General features: G+C 45.6%; 1 protein-coding gene across 8 annotated transcripts in view; it reads right to left on the bottom strand.

Moving 5' to 3' along the window:
- AMBRA1 (autophagy and beclin 1 regulator 1) overlaps window positions 1-25,877 on the bottom strand; it is a 220,630-nt gene that overhangs the window by 185,248 nt on the left and 9,505 nt on the right. Inside the window, exon 2 of one of the 8 annotated variants that reach the window (XM_058663098.1) lies at window positions 4,996-5,154. The exons of the other annotated variants lie outside the window; for them this stretch is intronic. The gene's annotated coding sequence lies outside the window, so the exon portion shown is untranslated. The remainder of the gene's footprint in view (window positions 1-4,995; window positions 5,155-25,877) is intronic. 8 annotated transcript variants of the gene reach the window in all.

Below are 25,877 nucleotides of genomic sequence, written 5' to 3'. Positions count from 1 at the left end.
CAGCCCAACCTGATTGAGCTCCACAGGTGAGCTCCACAAATGAGCCCCACAGGTATTGTAGCCCTGCTGGTCTGGTCTGCCCCCATCCCAACTCACACTCTCCAGTGGGAGTGGTTGTCCAGCAGGGGAGCAGAACATGTTTCACACTGGGGACCCTAGGATGGCATCAAGTGGCCAACCACATCCTCAAGTATTGGTGTGGTTAGGCTGGTGGGAGCAGCTCTCTCCCTCTCTCTCCCTATTACCCCCAGAAACAGGAAGAACAGAAAGGAAGATTGGAAGCAGTTGTCTCATCCACTTTCACCCATTCCTTGACCCTTCCCATCCTAATTGGTGCGTCATGTGGGCATGCACTTCCCAACTGCGTAAACATCACCAAAAATAAAATAAACCTATTTTTATAAAATCACCTGCAGACTATGCTAGGATTCAGCGGAAACACAAAGTTAGATTTACAGGTTCCTCTTGCAATTCTGATCATCCTATGCCAGCAATTTCACTCTATCTTCTGGTTATAAGATTTGGGGCAAGTCATTTAACCTCTTGGAGACTTAGTTTCTTCCACTATAAAACAATTTGCCACAAAAAAAAAAAAATTTTGCCACATTTGCTTCACAGGGTTTTTGCAAGGCTCCAATAAGAAGAGTTATGGGAGTGTACAACATAATAGTGGCTAAAGTCCTCGCCTTGCACATGCCAGGATCCCATATGTGCCCAGTTCATGTCTTGGCTGCTCCAGTTCTAGCTCCCTGCTTGTGGCCTGGGAAAGCAGTACAGAATGGCCCAAAGCCTTGGGAACCCACTCCATGTGGGAGACCTAGAGGAAGTTTTCTGGCTACTAGCTTGAGATCAGCTCAGCTTCAGCCATTGTGGCTACTTGGGGAATGAATCAGCAGACAGAAGATCTTGTTCTCCATACCTCTTTCTCTCTATAGATCTACCTTTCAAATTAAGAGAGGAAAAAAATGGAAGGGAAGGGAAGGAAAAGAGAGACAGACAATGTTTCCCTATTCCCACCTACCACAGAAGGATAAAGAAAAAAAGACCTAAAATTTCATGTACAAATAATTCTGGAAAAACCAATTACACTGAGAAAACACAAGAATGTCTGAAAATTCAAGAAAGAACAAGGAGGTAACTACTAAGTCAAGAAGAAAGTAAACCTCAAGTTTTCGTTTTAGAGCTAACCCAAGGATCAAGATCAAGTAGGCTACTCGCAATACGCAGAGGTAGCAAAATGAAAAAAAAGTAGTTGGGGAGGCAGGCATTCTGGCATGCGTGCATCACACTCTGGTGTGTAGGTTTGTTTAGAACCAGACTCCAGGGCAGACTGCAGCTTCCTACTAACGGGCACCCTGGAATACATCAGTGAGAGCTCAAGCTGTTCACATAACAGACCTATCCTGGGTTCCTGGCTTCCTCCTGTTGTGTGCACGTGGGAAGTAAATCAGAATCTAGGAGATCCCTTTGTCAATGTCTGCCTTTCAAAGAAATCAAGTGCAGTACATATTATTTAAATGGCAGCTATTTGGAAGGAAATTTCAGAAGCAAAAACAGTAACCCCAGGAATGGCAACTGAAACCAGCTGTGCCAGTGACTTGGGCAACATACCTTTGATCCACTAACAGTCTTTTTTTTTTTTTTTTTTTTAACAAAAAAGTCAGATATACAGAGAGGAGGAGAGACAGAGAGGAGGAGAGACAGAGAGGAAGATCTTTCGTCCGATGTTTCACTCCCCAAGTGAGCCGCAACGGCCGGGGCTGCGCCGATCCGATGCCGGGAACCAGGAACCTCTTCTGGCTCTCCAAAGCAGGTGCAGGGTCCCAAGGTATTGGGCCATCCTCACCTGCTTTCCCAGGCCACAAGCAGGGAGCTGACGGGAAATGGAGCTGCCGGGATTAGAACCGGCGCCCATATGGGATCCCGGGGCGTTCAAGGCAAGGACTTTAGCCGCTAGGCCATGCCACTAGGCCCCAGATCCACCAACAGTCTTAGGAGGGTGAAGGAGAGCTGGCTTCAAGTCACGAGGAATCTCAACTTATCTTTTTCTACACAGCTACTGGGGGAAAAAACCAAGCCCAACTTTCGTTTCTGGAAAACCACATAATACCCTTCAATTCTTGAAAACCCCTAGAGCTATGGCTACATTACTGGAAAGAAAAGAAAAGAAAAGAAAAGAAAAGAAAAGAAAAGAAAAGAAAAGAAAAGAAAAGAAAAGAAAAGAAAAGAAAAGAAAAGAAAAGAAAAGAAAAGAAAAGAAAAGAAAAGAAAAGAAAAGAAAAGAAAAGAGAGGAGAGGAGAGGAGAGGAGAGGAGAGGAGAGGAGAGGAGAGGAGAGGAGAGGAGAGGAGAGGAGAGGAGAGGAGAGGAGAGGAGAGGAGAGGAGAGGAGAGGAGAGGAGAGGAGAGGAGAGGAGAGGAGAGGAGAGGAGAGGAGAGGAGAGGAGAGGAGAGGAGAGGAGAGGAGAGGAGAGGAGAGGAGTTGTGAACATTAATCCAGGTATCCTCACAAGACCAGGACAGATGGGATTACTCACCAAACAGAATAAAAACAAAACAAAACCTGGAAGATGTTAAATTCATATAGGTTCCCAAGCTGAGTCAGTAACCAAAACAAGATTTAAGTCAAGATCTGAGTTGAACCTTTCCCTTCAGATGACTGCAAAGCTGGACACCTGGGCCTTGGTTCAGAGACAGCATGCTTAGTGTCCTCTGATCTTATGAGTCAGGCCAAATCAGGCACAGGGAAAAGAAAACTTTCTCCCATCCAGGCTTCAGGAAAATAATCCAGATTACTAACTGCAGACTTAAACTGAAAACTCCAGATACCCCCTATCTTGCCAGTCACATTGCTAAGCCAGCCAAAATAAGGCAATGTATTCAAGATTCTCACATTTTGTGCTTGGCCTAGAAGCTGAATTCCACGTCCCCAACTTTCCAAATGATGAACATTTCCAGAAGGAGTCCAGCTCTGCAACGCTAGATGGCTGCAAGCATCTAAGGAGCCTATGTCATGTACTCCATGCAGTTCTGGCACTAAGGACACGTGCATGGACAAAAAATCTCTGCCCTCAAGAAGCTTATAGTGAGGGCCCGGCGGCGTGGCCTAGCGGCTAAAGTCCTCGCCTTGAACGCCCCGGGATCCCATATGGGCGCCAGTTCTAATCCCGGCAGCTCCACTTCCCATCCAGCTCCCTGCTTGTGGCCTGGGAAAGCAGTCGAGGACGGCCCAAGGCTTTGGGACCCTGCAGGAGGAGGTTCCTGGTTCCCGGCTCCGGATCGGCGCGCACCGGCCCGTTGCGGCTCACTTGGGGAGTGAAACATCGGATGGAGGATTTCCTCTCTGTCTTTCCTCCTCTCTGTATATCCGGCTTTCCAATAATTTAAAAAAAAAAAAAAAAAAAAAAAAAGAAGAAGCAGCTTATAGTGAATATCTATATAATTAAACAAAAAAGTGCTGATAAATCATAGGAAGACTATATGAAAAGTAACAGAAAAACACATATACGTTTTACCTATGGTAGTCCAAGAAACCTTTTTTCTCTTTTTTTAAAGATGTATTAATTTTTACCAGAAAAGCAGATTTACAGAGAGGACAGACAGAAAACTCTTCCACTCACTGATTCATTCTTCAAATGGCCACAATGGCTGGAGCTGAATTCATTCAATGCCAGGAGCCAGGAGCCCAAGCGGATGCAGGTTCCAAGGCTGTGGGCCATCCTCCACTGCTTTCCCAGGGCACAAGCACAGAGCTGCATGGGAAGTGGAGCAGTTTGGACATGAAACAACACCCATATGGGATGTCAGAGCTTGAAGGTGAAGGACGAGCCAGTTGAGCCAACAGGACAGTTGAACCATCTTGCTGGCCCCCAGAGAAATCTTTCTAACTCTGAGATAATTTTGATGTAGAAACTCTGAGAAAATACTCCAATAAGAAACTAAATAATGTACCAGGGTGCCTACAGGAAAGTTCAATGTGTTGAGGACCAGAAAAAGTTCTGTGTTACTGGAGCACAGTTAGCAAGGGAGAAAACAGAGAAGGTGTACCTGAAAACCATGGTAAAATCTGGATTGAAAGTGTGGGGTTACTATTTAAGGATTTTAGCCAAGAAAATGATAAGATGAGAATCTGGGCCAAAACTATAGCAATAAAGGACATGGTGAGTACTGAAAATCAAGTAATATTATAGATAAATGGTGAAAGGAATGACAGGTACATTGTATATGGGATGTGAATGAAAAACACAGTGATTCCTAGGGTTTTAAGTCGTAAGTGAATAAGTCATAAGTGGATCACTTACTGGAATGACTACCATGACTGAGGGAAGGTTAAACGAAGAACTCAATTAAGCTGCTTTGGAACACTTTCCATTTTCCCATAAATAGGAGGTGAAAAAGTCTGAATAAGGAGAAGCTTTTAGATTTTTTCCTACACACTTACGCTAAAACGTAATCCAACATTACTTATTATTCTTAAAAAAAATTCTATTTATTTTAAAGACAGAGTTACATAGAGAGAGGTGGGGAAAGAGAGAGAGATCTTCCACCCACTGGTTCACTTCTCAAACAGCAAAAACATCTAAGACTGGGTCAGGCCAAAGACAGGAGTTTCCCACATGGGTGCAGGGGCCCAAGGTGTTGGGTCATCCTCCACTGCTTTCCCATGTACATTAGCTGGGAGCTGCACTGGAAGTGAAGCAGCCAGGACTCAATCCGGAGTACACATGGGATGCTGACACTATAGGCAGAGGATCAGCCTGTACACCACTGTGCCAGCCCCAGAGATAGGTAGTCTTAACCTTAAAAAGTTTATTCCACTGGGAAGCCTGGTTGACCAGATATCTGAGAAGTACTGAAATGTAGGTACCTGTACAGCTACTCTTTCTCCCCTCATTCTCCTTTTCCTTTCTATAGCTCGGACTTTCAAATGAATAATAATAATAATCATAATAATAATAATACACATTTACTTATTTTTATTAAAAAGGCAGACTTACAGCGGAGAGACAGATCTTCCATCCACTGGTTCACTCCCAAAATGGTTGCTACGGCTGGATCTGAGCCCATCCAAAGCCAGGAGCTAGTAGCCTGCTCCGAGTCTCCCACATGGGGCTTTGGGCCATCCTCTACTGCTTTCCCAGGCCATAAGCAGGAAGCTGAAAGGCAAGTGGAACATCTACGACATGAATCGGCGTCCACATGGGATCCCAGTGCTTGCAAGGTGAGGACTGAACCAACTCAACCACTGCACCAGGCCCTAAGGAAATACATATATTTTTAAATGCTGAAGGCTAAGCTTCTGCCTGTGACAGTTCCTTGCCTCCAGGGTAAAGGAAGGCAGCCCAGTTCCTCAGACCCTGCCACTCATATGGGAGACCTGGACAGAGCTCCTGGCTCCTGCCTTCAACCAGGCCTAGCCTCAGTCATTACAGTCACTTGAAGTGAAGCAGTGCATGGTAAGATGGAAGATACTCTCTGTGTATCCCTATTTGTCTATCTGTCTCTTTATGTCACTCTGCATTGAAAATAAGTAAACATTTTTATAAAATTAATATTAAAACCTTCCATGTACCATAAAATTCAAAAATCCAAAATAAAAATTTAACAAAAAAAAAAAAAAAAAAAGAGGGAAAAAAACTTCTAAATCACAGTAAGAGAGTTCTGGTATTTATCTAATCACCTACCAACTAATAAAGACAGATAACCATGAGAGGCATGCAGGGCCTGCACAAAATTAACAGAAAATGTGTATCATGAAAAAATGTACGAATGGATTTTAAATTTTTTTTTCCAACAAGTTTTTAAGGTTTTCTTGTAAGTTTTCCCCCTTTGAAAGAAGGAGAGATTGTCCATCTACTGGTTCATTTTCTATAAATAGCATCAGTGGCTACAACTAGGCCAGGCCAAGACCAGAAGCCATGAACTCAATACTCAAACTACTTCTACAAGGGTGGAAGGGTACTTGAATCACTATCTGATGCCTCCCAGAGTGCACTTTAGCACACTGCTGGATCACAAGTAGGACTGGAACTAAAATCCAGTCCTCTAATTTAGGATGTGGGTATCTCAAGCAGCATCTATTTTAAGAATTGTCTGCTTGAAAGCCAAGGATAAAGTAAAGTGGGAGAGGGTGTCTTCCATCTGCTGGGTCACTCCCGGAAAGGCCACAACAGCTAGGGCTTGGCCATATCCAACCCAGTAGCCTGGAACTTTATTTGGATCTCCCACCAGGGGACAGGAAGATTAGGCAATCTTCCATTGCTCTTCCAGGTGCACTGGCAGGGAATTGAAACAGAAGCAAGACAACGAGACTCAAAGCAACAAACAGTAGCTTAAACTGCTCTGCCACAACACCAAACAAACCCACCCTGCAAAAGCAGCACACTAACGCTTGCCTTACACACTCCTTCAAATTGTTTCTGCATCCAAAGGATCTTTTTAAAGTGTCTACCTATGTTTAAAGCACTACTTTTATCTAATATTCCTTGAGCAATTGCTACACATTTGGCAGTGCAAACCATTTTCCATACACTATCTCGTTTACTCTACTACACAGACAGGCACTAGCACTATTCCCTTTCCACAGATAAGGAAAATGGGGCTCAGAGACGTCAAATGATTTACCAAAATGGAGGAGATCAAAATCAGATCCACTAGTCAACACAGGTTCTTGCCACTATACTGCATCTATATATAACAGGCATTAAGTTTCAATGCTTGCCATGTCCTCATACTGAGGTCATTAACATAAAGAGCTGACACAGACGAAAAACAAAGAGGAGAAAAAATGAATAAATCTGAATGCATCTGAGTCAGAATACAATGACTCATGCTACAGCTTTGGCCAATTCCTTGGTATCCAGGCCTCCATCTAATTATTTATATAGCAATTAACCTCACCAGAGATAACCATTATTTACCTCCTGGTGCACTGAAAAATAAATTTTTGTATTATATTTATACAGATTATGAGATTAAAGAGACACCAAAATGACAGCATTGTTATTTCTCTGATGAAAGTGCAAAGCAACAGGAATCAGTCAGCTCTGCACATCAAGAACACAGGATTGGGCCCGGCGCAATAGTGCAGTGGCTAAAGTCCTCGGCTTGCACATGCCAGGATCCCATATGGATGACGGTTCTAATCCCGGCCGACCTGCTTCCCATCCAGCTCCATGCCTGTGGCCTGGGAAAGCAGTCGAAGACGGCCCAAAGCCTTGAAACCCTGCACCCATGTGGGAGACCCAGAAGAGCTCCTGACTCCCGGCTTCAGATTGGCTCAGCTCCAGCCGTTGCAGTCACTTGGGGAGTGAACCATCAAATGGAAGATTCTCCTCTCTGACTCTCCTCCTCTCTGTATATCCGCCTTCCCAATAAAAATAAATAAATCTTAAAAAAAAAAAAAAAAAAAAGAACACAGAGTTGTCAACAGGCAAAGAAACAATTGTATTTCTTTTCAGTTCTGGCTGTTCTTATTCATTTAAAAAGGCAATATATCACATGTCCCAACAACTACAACACTGGGGATTCATCCTCCCCCCACAAAAAAAAAACTTGGGTTCACACAAAAATATACACACTAGGGCCCGGCGGCGTGGCCTAGCGGCTAAAGTCCTCGCCTTGAAAGCCCCGGGATCCCATATGGGCACCGCTTCTAATCCCGGCAGCTCCACTTCCCATCCAGCTCCCTGCTTGTGGCTTGGGAAAGCAGTTGAGGACAGCCCAATGCATTGGGACACTGCACCCGCATGGGAGACCCGGAAGAGGTTCCAGGTTCCCAGCTTCGGATCGGCGCAGCACACCGGCCCGTTGCGGCTCACTTGGGGAGTGAATCATCGGACGGAAGATCTTCTTCCCTGTCTCTCCTCCTCTCTGTATATCTGACTTTGTAATAAAATGAATAAATCTTTAAAAAAAATATATGCACACTCATGTTCACAGCAGCTTTATTCACAACAGCAAAAAAAGAAGATAGGGAAGGTAATCCCGATGCTCCTCCTGGGGGAAATGCTTCATCATCTGGGCATGTCTCACACCACACAAGCCTCAGCAACCACAGAGATCCAGTTCTGACATATTCACTCCACAGACCACAGATCCTGTGATTTCCCCCATGGCTGGAGTTCTGAGTTCAGTGATCCAGTTCGGCGGGGTGTCGGGGGTCCCCAAAGAAACCTCGCCAGAGGTGACCCCAGACATGACTACTCTGTGTGCCAGCCAGTGTGGGGTCTGGCTCACTCTATTACCCACATTAGCCTACACACACACTAGTGGTTGCAGTCACCTGGTAAGTTCTGTCTCCATTCCCATCTCATACACAAACCAATGGATGCCGCGGCCCAGGCTAACCCTGCCCATCACACACACGGCCTTCACACACACAAGCAGGAACTGCAGCCTGGTTGGGAGCAACTACCAACTTTCCCCCCATCAAGTCTACCCCAGCCCAGTTCCTGCACATGTTGATTTGTCCAGCAGACTGGTCCAAATCTGTCCCTCATCCCATTCAGTTCTCATACACATCAATGGGTGTTGGAGCATAACTCCGTCCAATCAACCGCACACTATCCAGCCCACACTTATCACACTCAAGGCTAGCGGGTGCCACTGCCTATCCAGCCAGGCCCTTCTCTCTGTAAATCTGATCTGCCTTTCCAAAAAATAAATTAATCTTACAAATTTAAAAAAAGCACATGGGGGGCAGAGATGGACAAGGTTGTGAAGTAGCCACTTAAGACGCCACATCCCCTATAGGAGTCCTTGCCTCAAGTTCCAGTCCCTCTGCTTTCCCATTCAGGTTCCTTGCTAAAACATGCTACAGCAAAACCGCAGATGATAGCTCAAGTACTGGGATCCCTATCACTCATGCGGAAACTTGGATGAGCCTACACCACATGAGCTCCTGGCTTTGGCCAATCCAGCCTTGGCTACTGTGGATAATTTGGGGTGTGAACCAGTAGATGGCTTTCCCAGGCCATAAGCAGGAAGCTGGATGGGAAGTGGAGCAGCCACGATACAAACCGGCACCCATATGGGATGTTGGTTCATGCAAGGTGAGGAATTTAGCCACTTAGGCTACCATGCTGAGCACAAAAGCTTATTTTTATCAAAAGGCCTCCCAAGGCTTTGGGCCATCTTTTAATGCTTTCCTACGGCCACAGGCAGAGACCTGGATGAGAATCGGAGCAGCCAGGACACAAACCAGCACTCACATGGGATCACAGAGTGTGCAATGTGAAGATTCAGCCACTAAAGCCATGGCACCAGACCTAGTAATTAAATCTTCAGGGAAAAAAAAAAAGATACCATTGGCCTGGCACGATAGTGTAGTGGTTAAAGTCCTCGCCTTGAACGCGCTCGGATCCCATATGGGCGCCGGTTCTAATCCCAGCACCTCCACTTCCCATCCAGCTCCCTGCTTGTGACCTGGGAAAGCAGTTGAGGACAGCCCAAAGCCTTGGGACCCTGCACCTGCATGGGAGACCTGGAAAGAAGTTCTAGCTCCTGGCTTCGGATCAGCACAGCACCAGCTGTTGCAGTCACTTGGGGAGTGAATCACCGGATGGAATATCTTTCTCTCTGTCTCTCCTCCTCTCTGTACATCGGACTTTCCAATAAAAAAAAAAAATCTTAAAAAAAAAAATACCATTGAGGGCAAACGTGGCAGATGTTTACCATACTAATGTAAAACAGCTGAGTCAGACACATTTGTAACAGAGAAGTTACATTCTGAATAGAGCTGCAAAAGTGCAAAGCCTTTGTAAGGACCCACTCTCCTCCTCTATGCCTCCTTCTTGGAATTATTCTGTGCAACCTCTCACCCACACTCTCCCCACCCCACACACCCAAGGCCTCGAGCTGGGCCTGGAACTCTACCTGGGTCTCCCATGTGGGTGGCAGGAGCCCCAGCACTTGGGCCATCTTCTGCTGATTACCCATGTACACTAGGTAAGGAGCCAGCTCAGAAGTGGAAGAGCCAGGACCTTGGCCCGTTGCCCACATAGGAGGCGTACCCATATGAGATGCAGGCAGTGCAGGTGACAGATTAACATGCTGTGGCACATTGCCAGTTCCTAAGTAATTTCTTTTTAGTAGAACATAATTTCGTATGTATTTAAGACATTAGCAAACAAAGTCCTCTGAAACATGATTCTTTTTCAAAAACTTCATGAAGAAACACAAATTCTATTACTGATCATTTAAAATACATTAATTTGTAATAATAACTACTACCACATTATTGATGCTTTGTATACTATATCTCTGAAGTTTTTCCCCACAGAACTCCCATGCAGCAGACCAACATCTGGATCAATGAGAAGTGACTCGTTAACAGTCAAACAAGTGATAACTTCGGGTTCAAGGCTGCATTAGGAGCTGTCATGGCATAACAGGTGGGGCCCTTGTCTATGATGCCAGCATCCCATATGGACACCAGGTCAAGGCCCAGCTGCTTTACTTTCAATCCCTCTCCCTGCTACTGGCCTGGGAAAAGCAGCAGAAGATGGCCACATGGGAGGCCTGAAAGAAACCCCTGGCTCCTGGATTCAGCCTGCTCCAGCCCTGGTTTTTGTAGCCATTTGGGGAGTGAACCAACAGATGAAAATTCTCTCTGCCTATGCCTCACCTTCCCTCCAACTCTGCCTTCCAAATAATCAATAATTAAATCTTTTTTAAAAAAAATAAAGCTACCATATAGTGCTTTTTTTCTTTATTGGGTTTTCCTATATGATCACAGGCCAACAGAAGAGATTATATATTCAACACATTTGTCAATGGTACAAACTATTTTCTAAACACATCTACTGACTGTAGCTCAACTTTTGTGGGTTTTTTCCCCCATTTAGAATATTTAGGAAACCACATGAAGTGTCAAGCCCTATTATAGGTGCTAACAGGAATAGAGACATGAAAAATCCTCCATCCTCAAAGAACTCTCAGTCCATTACAATAAAACTGTAGTACACTGCAACTGTAACTTCTGTACTGAAATGTGATGGGTATTATTCTCACATTAGAAAGTGCTATAGCTTGATTAATACAGCTATTCTTCCAACAGCAAAAGATAATCTCTTTCCTTAAAACTATTCCAGTTTTGGGCCCAGCACAGCAACCTAGCAGTTGAGATCCACACCTTGCAGCACGTGCTGGCAACCCATATGGGCACTAGTTCTAATCCCTGCACCCACATGGGAGGCCTGGAAGAGGCTCCTGGTTCCTGGCTTCTCATCGGCTCAGCTCTGGCAGTTGCAGCTACTTAGAGAGTGAGCAGTGGATATAACATCTTCTTTGTCTCTCTTCCTCTCTATATATATGACGTTGCAATAAAAAAAAAAAAATCTTTTAAAAAAATGTTTCAGTTTCAGGGTCTCATGCTGTGGAGTATCAGCTGAAGTCATTGACTGTAGTACCGGCATATCATGAACACTAGTTTGTTTCAGATGCTCCACTTTTGATCCAGCTCCCTGCTATTGAACCTGGGAAAGCAGTGGAAGATGGTTCAAGTCCTTAGGCCAATAAGCCCACATACAACAGCTCCCTGCTTGTGGCCTGGAAGGCAGTAGAGGACAGCCCAAAGCCTTGGGATGTTGCACTCGCGTGGGAGACCCGGAAGAAACTCTTGGTTCCTGGATCAGGATTGGCTCAGCTTCAACTGTTGTGGCCACTAAGGTGTGAATAATTGGATGGAGGATCTTCCTCTCTGTCTCTCCTCCTCTTTGCATATCTGACTTTCCAATTAAAAAAAAAAAATCTTTAAAATACATAAAAAAAACACACCTGCAAGACACAGAAAAAGTTCTAACTCCTGGCTTTGGCCCGGCCCATCCCTGACCATTGTAGTAATTTGGGGAGTGAACCAGCCAATGGAAGATTTCTTTCCCTCTCTCTGCAACTGTCTTTCAAATACATTTTAAAAATATATACCTATTTTTTTTAAAAATAGGGGCTTGGCACAGTAGCCTGGCAGCTAAAGTCCTCACCTTCCACGCACTGGGATCTCATATGGGCACCTGTTCGAATGCCGGCAGCCCCGCTTCCCATCCAGCTTCCTGCTTATGGTTTAGGAGGGCAGTCGAGGACGGCCCAACGCCTTGGGACCCTGCACCCACATGGGAGACCTGGAGGAGGTGATTACTGCTTCCTGGCTTTGGGGAGTGAATCAGTAGACAGAAGATCTATCTTTTCTATCTCTCCTCTTCTCTGTATATGCACTTTCCAATAAAAAAATAAAACAAACCTTTTTATGTTGAAAAATAATTAATCCAGGCCCAGTGGCATGGCCTAGCGGCTAAAGTTCTCGCCTTGAACGCCCCGGGATCCCATATGGGCGCCAGTTCTAATCCCAGCAGCTCCACTTCCCATCCAGCTCCCTGCTTGTGGCCTGGGAAAGCGGTCGAGGATGGCCCAAAGCTTTGGGACCCTGCACCCGCATGGGAGAGCTGGAAGAGGTTCTTGGCTCCTGGCTTCGGATCAGCACAGCACCGGCCGTTGCGGTCACTTGGGGAGTGAATCATCAGATGGAAAATCTTTCTGTCTCTCCTCTTCTCTATATATCTGACTTTCCAATAAAAAATAAATAAATCTTAAAAAAAAAAAGAAAACTAATCAATCCATTGTTATAAGGCTCACTAAGAACAGCTCTGAGACATAAATCCAGGTCACTTACTGTATGCAGTTCCTTTCAATTCTTCTTTTAATCACAATTAAATTCAAGTTTTTTTTTTACTTCATCAATGATAGGTACATCCACGAATAAACAAGTGCAGCAATTTAGGGACTAAATGTATCAAAGACCATTGCACTAAGCACCCACCAAGAGGCCAAAGCAGTAGAAAAAGGACATTATTATTCAAGCAAATGATCTTAGAGTATCTGGGTGGGAAATGTCAGGACATCCTAAGAACTATCACCAACATCTCAGCAATTCTGAGTACGTTGGGAGTACTTATTCTGAGCTAGAATATATACCCTATTATTTATAATTCTTGTAACCCCTTTTGAAAGGGCAAGCACAGTGACACAAGTGTTACCGCCTGTACATTTGTGACTACCAGCTGTAAAGAAGTATGGCCAATTCCCACAACTACCCAAGGACTGGGATGGAATTCAAACTCACAGTCCATTCTCTAAGCCCAGTTGTCATGTTCCTGAGAACACAACTGCTCTCCACATGTGGCTGTAGCACCAGGTCACTTCAAATTAACATTACAGATAAATCATTTAGCCAGCTTTTCCATTTTGAGGTTATTTAATCATAGAGACTTCAAGGTTTTTCTTAAAAAAAAAAATCCAAATACTTTTTCCAAATGAAGCTACAAGCAAAAGCATGAAAAAATAAAACAGGACAAGGGAAGACATTCAACACTGGGATTAAGACAGTCAACATCCAATATTGGAGTGCTATGCCTGGCTCAAGTCCACTTACTCTGCGCTCTGTTTCCAACCCAACTTTGTGCTGATGCACACCCTAGGAAAGCAGCAAATGATGACTCAACTACTTAGTTCCTGGCTCTTATTTTCACCTTGGTCTAGCCCTGGCTGTTGCAGGTATTTGGGAAGTGAGTCAGTAGGCAGAACATCTCTTTCCATTTCTCATTCATTATCTGTGTATATATGTTTTTATGTGTGCATGTCTTTCAAAAAATGAAAATAAATAAAAATTAAAACTGGTAAAATTGAGCTGTTGTAATTTTTTTTTAAAAGATTTTATTATTATTGGAAAGCCGGATATACAGAGAAGAGGAGGAGAGACAGAGAGGAAGATCTTCCATCCGATGTTTCACTCCCCAAGTGAGCCGCAACGGGCCAATACGCGCCAATCCGATGCCGGGACCAGGAACCTCTTCCGGGTCTCCCACGCGGGTACAGGGTCGCAAAGCATTGGGCCGTCCTCAACTGCTTTCCCAGGCCACAAGCAGGGAGCTGGATGGGAAGTGGAGCTGCCGGGATTAGAACCGGCGCCCATATGGGATCCCGGGGCTTTCAAGGCGAGGACTTTAGCCGCTAGGCCACGCGCCGGGCCCTAAAACATTTTCTTTAAAAATTGGAACTGTTAACAATGGGTTAAGCACATGGGTGCCTACAAACTATTTGCATACCAGGATTATGCTCCTAACTCCTGGCTTCAGCTTAGCCTAACCCTGAACTGTTGTAGGTATTTGGGAACTGAATCGACAGATGGATACGAAGAATCAAGAAAAAAGATAACAATAAGAAAAAAAAAAAGGATGGCTTCTCCTGCTGTCTTTTAAATTAAAACACCTGAAAAAACAGCAGAAGATGGGCCACGACTTGGGGCCCTGCAACTAACATGGGAGACTCAAGTGCAGTTTTTGCCTCCTGGCTACGGTCTGTCCCAACCACCACTGCAGTATTTAAGGAGTGAACCATCAAAGGGAAGCTCTCTCTTCTCTCTCTAATTCTGCCTTTCAAATGAATAAATACTAATGATAACAACTCCTTCAGTTCATCAAAGTGCTATAAACCACCACAAACTCCCCAGCTGAAGGTCACTGCCTAATTGCCTTGTACCTAGGCAAAAAAGCAGTCAAAAGCTGACATGCGTTCTAGGCATAATTAATGCCGAAATTGTGTAATTATACCAATATACCAGCATATTTGCTTATTCTTTCTTTCTTCTTTCTTTTTTTTCTTTAACATAAGTGGGGAATGGGCCTGGTGAGATAGCATAGTGGTTAAGGTCCTTGCCTTGAATGCGTCAGGATTCCATACGGGCGCCGGTTCTAATCCCCGACGACCTGCTTCCCATCCAATTCCATGCCTGTGGCCTGAGAAAACAGTCAAGGACAGCCCAAAGCTTTGGGAGCCTGCACCAGTGTGGGAGACCTGGAGGAAGCTCCTGGCTCCTGGCTTCGGATCGGATCAACTCTGGCCGCTGCAACCACTTGGGGAGTGAACCGTCGAATGGAAGATCTTCCTCTCTGTCTCTCCTCCTCTCTGTATGTTTGACTTTCCAAATAAAAACAAATAAATCTTAAAAAAAAAAAAAAAAGATAAGTGGGGAAGACTAGGAACTTTGGGCTGGAACATGCCACCCCAGCCAACAGGCTGAGGGGTTGTAGAATGCCTGGGGAAGTTGGTCTGGGAAGATTTTGCAGTGGGAGTGGCTGGGGGAAAGTTTGACAGGGAAGGAATGAGTTCTGGAGTCTTCCACAAACCAGGCCACTGTACTCACAGGTAGGTGAGGGAACTGAGATACAGTTGTTTAGATGGGGGAACATCTGGGTCACGTCAAGGGTCCCGCTCACGTCGGAGACCTGGGCTGGGCTAAACAGCATCCTGTCCGACCTCTGGCATTCACAAATGCAGGGCCAAGAGGCATGCCTGGGTGAACTAGGGATGGGATGCAGGCTGGGATGGATTAGGCCACAGTAGAGGTGGGCACGTGCAGGGGGAAGGCCTGGTGGTGGTTATTGGGGGGGTCACCCCAACTAGGTTGCAGCACTCACTGGCATGCGTGAGGACTGGACACGTGGAAGGCAGGCTAGGATAAGCCACAGCACCTGTGGGTTTGTGTGAGCTATGATGCTGGGGTGGAACTAAGCAAGCTGCACTCACCAGTGTGTGTACTGGCTGGCACAGGTGATGGGCCAAACCTGACCCTGAACTGACTGGCACACATAAGCATCAACTCAGGTCACACCACTCAAGGTTTCTTGAGGGACTCCGCAAATGGACCACTGGACTCAGACTCTGGTCACAGAGAAAACCACAGGATGTGTAGTCACACCTCAGAGTACATATATCAAGAATGGGCCTCCTTAGTTGCTGATGCCTCTGCAGTGGACAGCACGCCCAGGTGTACACAGTCAGCTCACCTGGGCCAGCAGAGGACATGCAGTTCTGTGTCAGAGGATGGAAAGCAGAACAGATTGGATCACTCTCATGGACAAACTTTGCAACATGTTCCTGGGCCAGTGGATGCACCCTAGTAGATGTGGTCAGCCAATAGACCTTAGAAAAATTTTCTCAAATCTGGCGCAACAAACTGATGAAATCTCAGAACTATCAAGACACTCAAGTAACACTCTGGAAAAACTCTTCTCCACATCGGGGACTTGAAGGTATCGTCAAAACTTGAGGTATTGCTCAAAACCTTGAGCCTTGGCTGGGCTGAAATATCCAACAAGAAGAACCAGATTGGGTTGAAGAACAGTCAGGAAAGGCCACTGTTCCTGCTGGGACAAGAGGTGGACTGAGCAGGGCTGGCCCATGGACCCACCGATATGTGCAAAATCCAGCGTTGGGAGAGGTTCTGAAGGAGGAGCCTGGGCAATTCCTCTGGCAGGACACAGTCCCTGCAGGTAAGCGCAAGAAACACGATAGGGAACAGCCCAGAACAGGACATGGAAAGGTACCCACTGGCATACATTTGGCAGGGGTCGGGGGTAGCCCAGGCTGCACCAGTTCACATCACCTGCTGGCGAGTCCAAGCACCAGAACAGAGTGCAGGTCGGGCCAGGTTCAGTCGCAACAAAAACTAGTACACAATACGGAATGTCAAGGTGATGACCCGTACCAGATGTGACCGCAGCACCCAAACAGCACACATGGGAACCAGGAAGGGAGGGGGCGGAGCCGGCAGGGGGAATGTAGGCTCCCCTGCTGGACAACCACTCCCACTGGAGAGCGTGAGTTGGGATGGAGCAGATCAGACCAGGCCAGGCAGGGCTGCAATACCCGTGGGCCTCATGTGAAATAGATCAGGGAAAAGTCAGGTTGGGCTGACTGTTCCAACTGGTGCAAGCAAAAATTAAAGTGGTTGAGGGTTGGTTGGGCTTTGCCACAGCATCAGCTAGCAGGGGCTGGCACTGGAGGCTAACTCTGTCAATTCCAGAACCACCTGCAGAGTGCATAATCCAGGAGTGGGAGTAGCCTAGAAGACAAATGTGGGCTCCTCCCTCTTGGGTTACCAGTTCTACTGGAGATCATGAAAACCAGGACTGGGGCAGGGGTGGCTAGACAGAAAGGCAACCAACAGCACGTGTGTGGGCTGGATAGTGGATCTGGTTAGCTTGAACTAGGCTTCACTGCCCATTGACATGTATGAGAGCTAAATGGGATGTGGGACAGACTGGACTAATCTGCTGCACATAGTGGAAAGCACGGAAACCAGGAAAGGGGGCGGGCCTGGAGGGGGTTATTGTGGACTAGGCTGCAGCATCAGGCTGGATTGCAACACCCATTGGTTCCAGTGGAAGACAGGGCTGGAAACAGAGTCGACCCAGCAACTGCAACCACCTGCCGATTGGGGTGATGGACTGCACCGGGTCCTGTACTTGCAAATACACACAAGAATCTGGTCTGGGATCACCTAAGACAAAGTTTCTTTGGGGATCCCCTTAATCAAACTGCCAGACTCAGAACCCATGGTCTACCATGGAGTGCAAGTGCCAGAGCCGAGAATCCTCAGAGGCTCAGAAGGAGCAGTGGACAGCATAACCAGCTGCACATGAGGATATGGCAGTCTATCGGAACCTGCAGAGGATACCTGGCATCACAACAGAGGACAGAACAAATCAATCAATTACCCCAGCAATATGTTGGCCGTGAAAAACTAGGCAAACGGGTTGGCACAGTGGCCTAGCGGCTAAAGTCCTGGCCTTGATCACGCCAGGATCCCATACGGGCACTGGTTCTAATCCCGGCAGCTCCACTTCACTTCCAGCTCCCTGCTTGTGGCCTGGTAGGGCAGTCAAGGACGGCCCAAAGCCTTGGGACCCTGCACCTGCGTGGGAGACATGGAGGATGCTCCTGGCTCCTGGCTTCAGATCGGCACAGCACTGGCCATTGTGGTCACTTGGGGAGTGAATCAACGACGGAAGATCTTCCTCTGTCTCTGTTCCTCTCTGTATATATGACTTTGCAATAAAAATAATCTTTTTAAAAAAACTAGGTAAACAGAGACTCTAAGGTGGACTATGTCAATCAGTGGATTCTGCAGCGACCTCATTGTGCTTGAAATGGCAAGATTGGCAGCAATTCTTATTTTTTTTTTAAAGATTTATTCATTTTATTACAGCCAGATATACAGAGAGGAGAGAGACAGAGAGGAAGATCTTCCGTCTGATGTTTCACTCCCCAAGTGAGCTGCCACGGGCCGGTACACGCCAATCCAATGCCGGGAACCTGGAACCTCCTCCGGGTCTCCCACGCGGGTGCAGGGTCCCAGTGCATTGGGCCATCCTCAACTGCTTTCCAAGGCCACAAGCAGGGAGCTGGATGGGAAGTGGAGCTTCCGGGATTAGAACCGGCGCCCATATGGGATCCCGGGGCTTTCAAGGCGAGGACTTTAGCCGCTAGGCCACGCCGCCGGGCCCGGCAGCAATTCTTAACTGTTGAACTATCAAAACCACTTGAGCAAGACCCTTGGAGCATGCCCCACATCCAGGACCTGGGATGGATGGGAGGCAGGGTGGTGCTTCTCCCTTTATCTCCCCATTTACCCCAGATACAGGAAAAATCAATGTGGAAATAATAGTCTTACCCACTTTCCTGTAGTCCTTGAACCTTTGTGCCATAATTAACGAAGTAAAGATTGTCAAAAATAAACAAAAATGGGGGAAAAAAAGTCACCTTGGCCTGGCATAGCGTGGCCTAGCAGCTAAAGTCCTCGCCTTGAAAGTGCTACGATCCCATATAGGCGCCGGTTCTAATCCTGGCAGCTCCACTTCCCATCCAGCTCCCTGCTTGTGGCCTGGGAAAGCAGTCAAGGACAGCCCAAATCCTTGCAATTCTGCCCCACATGGGAGACTGGGAGAGGCTCTAGGCTCCTGGCTTCAGATCACCACCGCTCCAGCTGTTGCAGCCACTTGGGGAGTGAATCATCTGATGGAAGATCTTCCTCTCTGTATATCTGACTTTCCAATAAAAAAAATCTTGAAAAAAAAAAAAAAAAACCTGTCACCTATCCCCTATCCTTGGGTGCTGATGTAGTTTGACAGCCAGCAGCAGCTCCCTCCCTACCCCCATGTGGACACAGGAAAAAAAATTCAAACATTTCCTTCCCACCTTCCTCTTTTTAATCAGAGTCCCACAAGAGCGTGCATCCATCTCAACTCCATGAATATTAAAAATAAAATTAAAAATGTAAAAAAGAATCCACTACCTTAATCTATTACTGATAATATGTTCCCTTTTCTACACACAGCCAGAGAGCAATGCAATAAAAACCTCACAGCAAAGTGGTTCTCGGGCCCACTCTGAGTCCAGCCAACAAGCCACAAATCACACACTGTATGGAAGCTTCAGATGTTGACTTTGAACCCAATGGTATAAGAATCATAACAACATATCAGACAACCAAGAAAACAGTCATTCAAGAACACAGGGATGAATATTTAAAATGGACACAAGAAGATTTACAATATGAATCTTGTATTTTTACCAAGAAACCTAATCTCAATTTTAAATGAAAATATACTCACTAAATTGCCAAAAATACTATTTTAATTAATCAACAATTACATCCTGTGGTTACTGGTTATATCAGTGAATCATCTTCATTATCTCATTTCTAAAAAAGCTCACACCTAAATCATCCCAGGAAGATAGTTACTAAAGCGTTGGGAAAGATATTTCACAATCATCCTTGATAACATTCCAGTACCCCGTAGTCAGGAAGTTCTTCCTAATATGCAATCTATATCCTTTTTGCTGCAATTAAAACACATTCCCTCTTGTCCTGTCCCCTGTGGAGACAGAACATCTGCTTAACACCACCTGAACAATATCCGTTCAAGTGATTATAAAGTATAGGAGGCTCATTTCCAACAGCTCATGTAAATGCAACATGGTTTTATATGGGTCATCTTACACAAGGAACATGATTAAGAGTCTTAAATTCCTAATTCCATCACTGACTTATCCTGAAGATGATAGAGTGGTAAAACCATGCAGATGCTGTGCTTCAATTACCCCATCAGTAGAATGCAAAAAATAACATCAGAATGGCAGATCAGTTTCTTAAAACGTGAAACACACAAGGGTGGGCATTGTGGTACAGGAGGTTAAACTTCTAATCATTAAGTCCCTATCTCCTCTGCTTACAATCCAGCTCCTGTTAATGTGCCTGGGAAAGCAACAGAAGATGACCAACATTGTTTGGGCCACCCACATGGAAGACCCAGATCAATTACTGTGCCCCTGGCTCCAGGTTGGCCCAGCTCAGGCCGTCATGCCCACTTGGAAAGTAAACCAATAATGGACAAGCTTTCTCTTTCTCTGTGGCTCCATCTTCCAAATAAATAAACACAGACATTTTTTTTTAAAGCCATACAGAAAAGAAATTCTGAGTCTCAATCTAAACTCTGTCAACAACTCTCAAATTACACATCCTTTGAAAGCTAGCAATCTTGGCTTTGATCTCAAGATTTAGAAAGAATCTTAACGACAATGTCTCCATAGTTATTTTTACAATTCCACTCTTCGAAATACACCCAAAATAATTGAAAACATGCTCATTGTACTCAGGTTCATACCACTATTCAAAATAGCAAAAAAAAAAAAAAAAAACATTATGCTACCTGCAAGCAAGTGTCGGGACGGTGTGAGTCATGTCAGATGGAACCACAGTATTCACTGGCAGCTGCAAGATCCAACACTGAGAGTATGGCTGGTAGGGAGGCTGGAATGCAGCTCCTGCCAGTGAGCAGCAACACCTGTCAGCATACTTGTGACTGGGTCTGGGGACAGGGCAGGCCAAAGTAAGCTGCAGCACCCGTGGGTGTGCACGAGAGCCAGATGGGACAGAGGGTCGGGCTTGGGGGTGGGCCTGCTGGGGCTTATCAAGGGTCACCCACAGCACCCACTGGTGTGCATGAAGACCAGGCCAGCGGATGGAAGATCCTTCTCTGTGTCTACTCACTGTAAATTTGCCTTTCAAACTTAAAAAGAGAACCGAGTATGAAGCGGGTAGGATCGCGCTGGACTACAACACCCGCTGGTTCACGAGGAAGACAGGGCTGGAAACAGAACTGACCCAACAATAGCAACAATCAGCATGTACATAATCTGATTGGCGTGACGGACGGTATTGGACCCTGTACTAGCAAACTCACGCAAGAATCAGATCTGGGATCATCTCAGATGAAGTTTCTTTGGTTTCTGAAGTTTCTGCTGATCTCAGAACCGCAACCATGAAGAGACTATGTCAGCCAATAGACTCTGAATAGGTTTCATTGTGATTGGAATGGCGAGATTGGCAGCAATCCAGAACTGTTGAACTATCAAAACTACTTGAGCAGGACCACCAGAGCGCGCCTACCGTTGGGGATCTGGGATGGGTGGGAAGCTGGGTGAGGCTTTTCCCTTTGTTTCTCCCCTGACCCCAGATGCATGGAAAAATGATAATATTAGTGTGGAAATAATGGTATTACCCACTTTCACCCTGTAGCCCTTCACCCTTTGTACCCTAATCAACTAAGTAAGATTATTAAAAAATAATAATTAAAAAAAAAAAAAACACAATTCTCTCAGGCCTGGCACGGTGGCCTAGTGGCTAAAGTCCTGGCCTTGAACGCACGAGGATCCCATATGGGCGCCGGTTCCAACCCCGGCAGCCCTGCTTCCCATCCAGCTCCCCGCGTGTGGCCTGGGAAAGCAGTCGAGGACAGCCCAAAGCCTTGGGACCCTGCACCCACGTGGGATACCCAGAAGAAGCTCCTGACTCCTGGCTTCAGATTGACTCAGCTCCAGCCATTGCAGTCGCTAGGGGAGTGAATCAACAGACGGAATATCTTCCTTTCTCTCTTCCTCTCTATATATCTGACTTTGCAATAAAAATAAATAAATCTTTAAAAGAAGAAGTGGAGCAGGTGCTACTCCATTCTTGAGCTGACACTCAAATATCAGATGCTGGTACTGTTAGTGGCCACTTAATCTACTGCATGACACCACTAGACTCTATTTTATATTTTGTTTCTAGGTGAGCTCACTCATTTTCCTTGGCTGTAAATACTAGATATATATCAACACTACCCACATTTGCCTCCAGCACCACTTTGGAGCATCAGTCCTAAACACTGCCTATCTGATGTCTCCAATTCAACAGGCATCTCACACCCAGACTAAAAGTCTGTCTTTATTCCATTTCCCAGCTCCAATCAAAATTTACTCCTCTCCCAGCGTTTCTCATGCCAGAGATCTGGGATCATACTTGACCCCTCCCTCTTCCCACATTTCCATCATTACGCCTTGGCTGTGATGATTCTAAAACACAAGCTCAGCTTTTCTACTTCCCTCCATCTCTACTGCCCATAGCCTAATCTACACCATCAGCTGTGTTTGGCTTGGATCACTATAAGGTCTCCTCAATGTACTTCCTCCTTTTCTTCTCTTTTCAAACCACTCCCTACACAATAGGTAGTGTAATGTTTTAAAACACATTTTTGGTTCTGTCACTCAGGCTAAAGACTGCCAAAGGCTTCCAATAATATTTACAACAAAATCTCAGAAGCCTTGATGTAGTCATCATCCTATGCCTTTCTTTCCCCTACTTTATACCAATCTTTACTCAGTTTCTCAAATGCAACGAGTTCTTTCCTACCCCAAGATTTTTATATATGCCATGCCGTTATTTGTAAAATTTTTTAAAAATAGGGCCCGGCGGCATGGCCGAGCGGCTAAAGTCCTCGCCTTGAACGCGCCAAGATCCCATATGGGCACCGGTTCTAATCCCGGCAGCTCCACTTCCCATCCAGCTCCCTGATTGTGGCCTGGGAAAGCAGTCAAGGACCCTGCACCACGTGGGAGACCCGGCAGAGGTTCCAGGTTCCTGGCTTCGGATCGGCGCGCACCGGCCGTTATGGCTCACTTGGGGAGTTAATGATCGGACGGAAGATCTTCCTCTCTGTCTCTCCTCCTCTCTGTATATCTGACTCTGCAATAAAATAAATAAATCTTTTAAAAAAAAAAAAAGATTGAAAAGGGGCCAGTGCCCTGTGCATCAGTGTAGTGGCTGAAAGTCCTCACATGCCAGGATCCCATATGGGTGCCAGTTAGTATCCCAGCTGCTTCACTTCCCTTCTAGTTCCCTGCTTGTGGTCTGGGAAAGTAGTAGAGGATGGCCCAAAGCCTTGGGACCCTGAATCAGTGTGGAAGACCTAGAAGAAGCTCCTGGGTCTGGATTGGCTCAGCTTCAGCTGTCATGAATGTTGCGAACACTTACAGAGTAAATCAGCGGACAAGATCTTCCTCTCTGCATATCTGACTTTCCAATAAAAGAAATAAATCTTTAAAATATATATATACGTTTATATATAAAATACACACACACACATATATATATATATATATATATATATATATATATTTTTTTTTTTTTTTAAACAGGGAGGGAGATCTTCCGTCCATTGATTCACTCCCCAAGCAGCCACAATGGCGGGAACTGAGCCAATCAGAAGCCAGAAGCCAGAAGCCTTTCCTGGGTCTCCCATGTGGATGTAGGGTCCCAAGACTTTGGTCCAACAAAGATTAGTTACTCCTCACTGGGGTATGGAAGATTTCTCTGCACACCCCTCCTAAACATGCTCACCTGAACAGTTAACATATATCCTGTTAGAATTATAGAGTTAGACCACCTGAAAAACAGCCAGGTTCAGTGAAAACATGCTTCAATGCTATAAACTGCTAAAGACTAAAATTAAAATAGGCATGAGACAGCTGAATAGCAATCTATAGCCATTTTAAGGTGTATAGAACACGGTTGAATATAAACCAAAATTGAAATGTCTATGAAGAAGTCACAGGTTGTGGTTGAGAACCTGCATTTTCCTATTAACATATTAGTTAATCAATACATGTCAATTAATGTCACAATGTTGTAAATGGTTGGAAATATTATGTTGGGGCTTTTAATTGATTGGGATGATACTCTGCCGGCTCTACCTTCAGACCAGAGATGGTCTCACCAAGAAATCATTGACCTTACCAGGACAATAAGATGCTGGACTTTATGCTTGGTAAATACCTCCAATGAAAGAATGTCAACTGAATTTGAATTATGGAAATGCAACAAGGTGGAGCAATCTGCCGTGGAGGGGCGGGGGAATCCCAGTGCATAAAAAAATGTATCACATAATGCAATGTAATTAATTTTAAAAAAATGAAATGCAATAAAAATATGTTTAAAAAAAAAAAAAAAGACTTTGGTCCATGCTCAACTGCTTTCCCAGGCCACAAGCAGGGAGCTGGGTGGGTAGCAGGGCCGCCGGGATTAGAACCAGTGCCTACATGGGATTCCAGCACATGTCAGGCGAGGATTTAAGCCTCTAGGCCACCACACAGAGCCCTATGTATACATAACTTTGAAAAAAAAAAAAAAGAAAAAGAAAAAGAACACACCTGTGCTGGTCTAAAAGCTTCCAGGCTGGGGAGACCCTGAATGCCTGCTGCACCTCCCCTCCCCTAAGGAACCATGTGGTTCGGCCCTGGGAATGGGGGTCCAGAGAGGCCCAGGTCACCTGGCCCTGGGAGTGGGGGAACCGGTGAGGTCTGAGTCACCTGGCCCGGTCCTGGGCTTGCTTGCACGGTGGGTGCTGGGGCCCATGAGCCCCGGGAGTGGGGGATCCAGCAGGGTCTGGGTCACCTGATCCAGGCCCTTGGGCCCACTTGTGAGAACTGGTCCTCCTCAGTAGAAAAGATAGAGTAGTGGACCGATGGCTCAGATCCATATAGAGGACACTGTAGCCCATGGGGGCCTGCAGAAAACCATAGCAGAAGAAGAACAGAACAAACTGGACAGGTACCCCAGCCCAACGATGACAGCAAATATCTGGGCGAATGGAGACTATAAGGTGGACTACGTCACCCAACAGATATTGAAAGTGTTCTCTCATCCTTGGATTGGTGAGATCAACAATATTTCAGAACTTCCAAAACCACCTCAGCAGAACTCTCAGAGCATAAGCCACACTAGGACCCTGGGTCAACAATGGGTGGCCATTCCCCATCCCCATGTGCTGGGACAGGTGGGAAGCTGGGTGTGGCTTTGCCCCTTGTCTACCCCTCCCACCAGATAAAGGAAGAAGAAATAGAAAACCTGGAAACAATGACCACACCCACTTTTCCCTAATCCTGGATCCCTCCCACCCTGATAAACTGGAAGCATCATCTAAAATTTAAAAAATAAAAGTTAATGAAAAATAAAGATAAATTTGAATATAAAATCAAAGTTGAAACTCATGTGTTCTCATAAGCTATTTGAAAGCATTTTCTCTAAATAGTATTCTTTTCCATTTGACTTCTCCCAAATCCTTCAAGCACCCATCAGTTTTAATGGATGGGAATATTCAGAGGTATTAAGAGGCTTGTTTAGACATTTTCTACCTGTTTTGCAAAGAAATGTTCTATTCCTAAGGTCTATTTTGTTACTATGTTACACTTGGAGCTCTATTATACTGTTGCTTTCTAGGCTTCTTACTCCCAGCTTCCCTTTTTTTCCCAGGTATAGTAGTAGGTGGTCCAATCAGAAGCTCACCAGAGGGCCAGTGATGTGGTGTAACAGGTTGATTACCATACAGACACAGATCGGATTCAGATGTTCTACTTCTGATCTACTTCTGATCTAGATCTCCGTGGGCATATGGGAGACCTGGAAGAAACTCCTAGCTAAAAAAAAAAAAAAAAGAAAGAAACTCCTAGCTACAGACTGGCCCAGCTCCGGCCATTACAGCCACCTGGACAGTGAACCAGAGATAGAAGTACTCGCGCGCTCTCTCTCTGTAAATCTGCCTTTCAAATAAAGATAAATTTTAAAAAATACAACTGTTAAGTGCCCGGCACAGTGGCTCAGTGGCTAAATCCTCACCTTGAAAGCACTGAGATCCCATATGGCCAGCTGCTACACTTCCCACCATAC

Source organism: Ochotona princeps, chromosome 4, assembly GCF_030435755.1.
Source record: "Ochotona princeps isolate mOchPri1 chromosome 4, mOchPri1.hap1, whole genome shotgun sequence".
NCBI classification, from domain to species: domain Eukaryota; kingdom Metazoa; phylum Chordata; class Mammalia; order Lagomorpha; family Ochotonidae; genus Ochotona; species Ochotona princeps.
The sequence above is the reverse complement of the archived record's forward strand: the minus strand, read 5'-3'. Positions and strand labels throughout refer to the sequence as shown.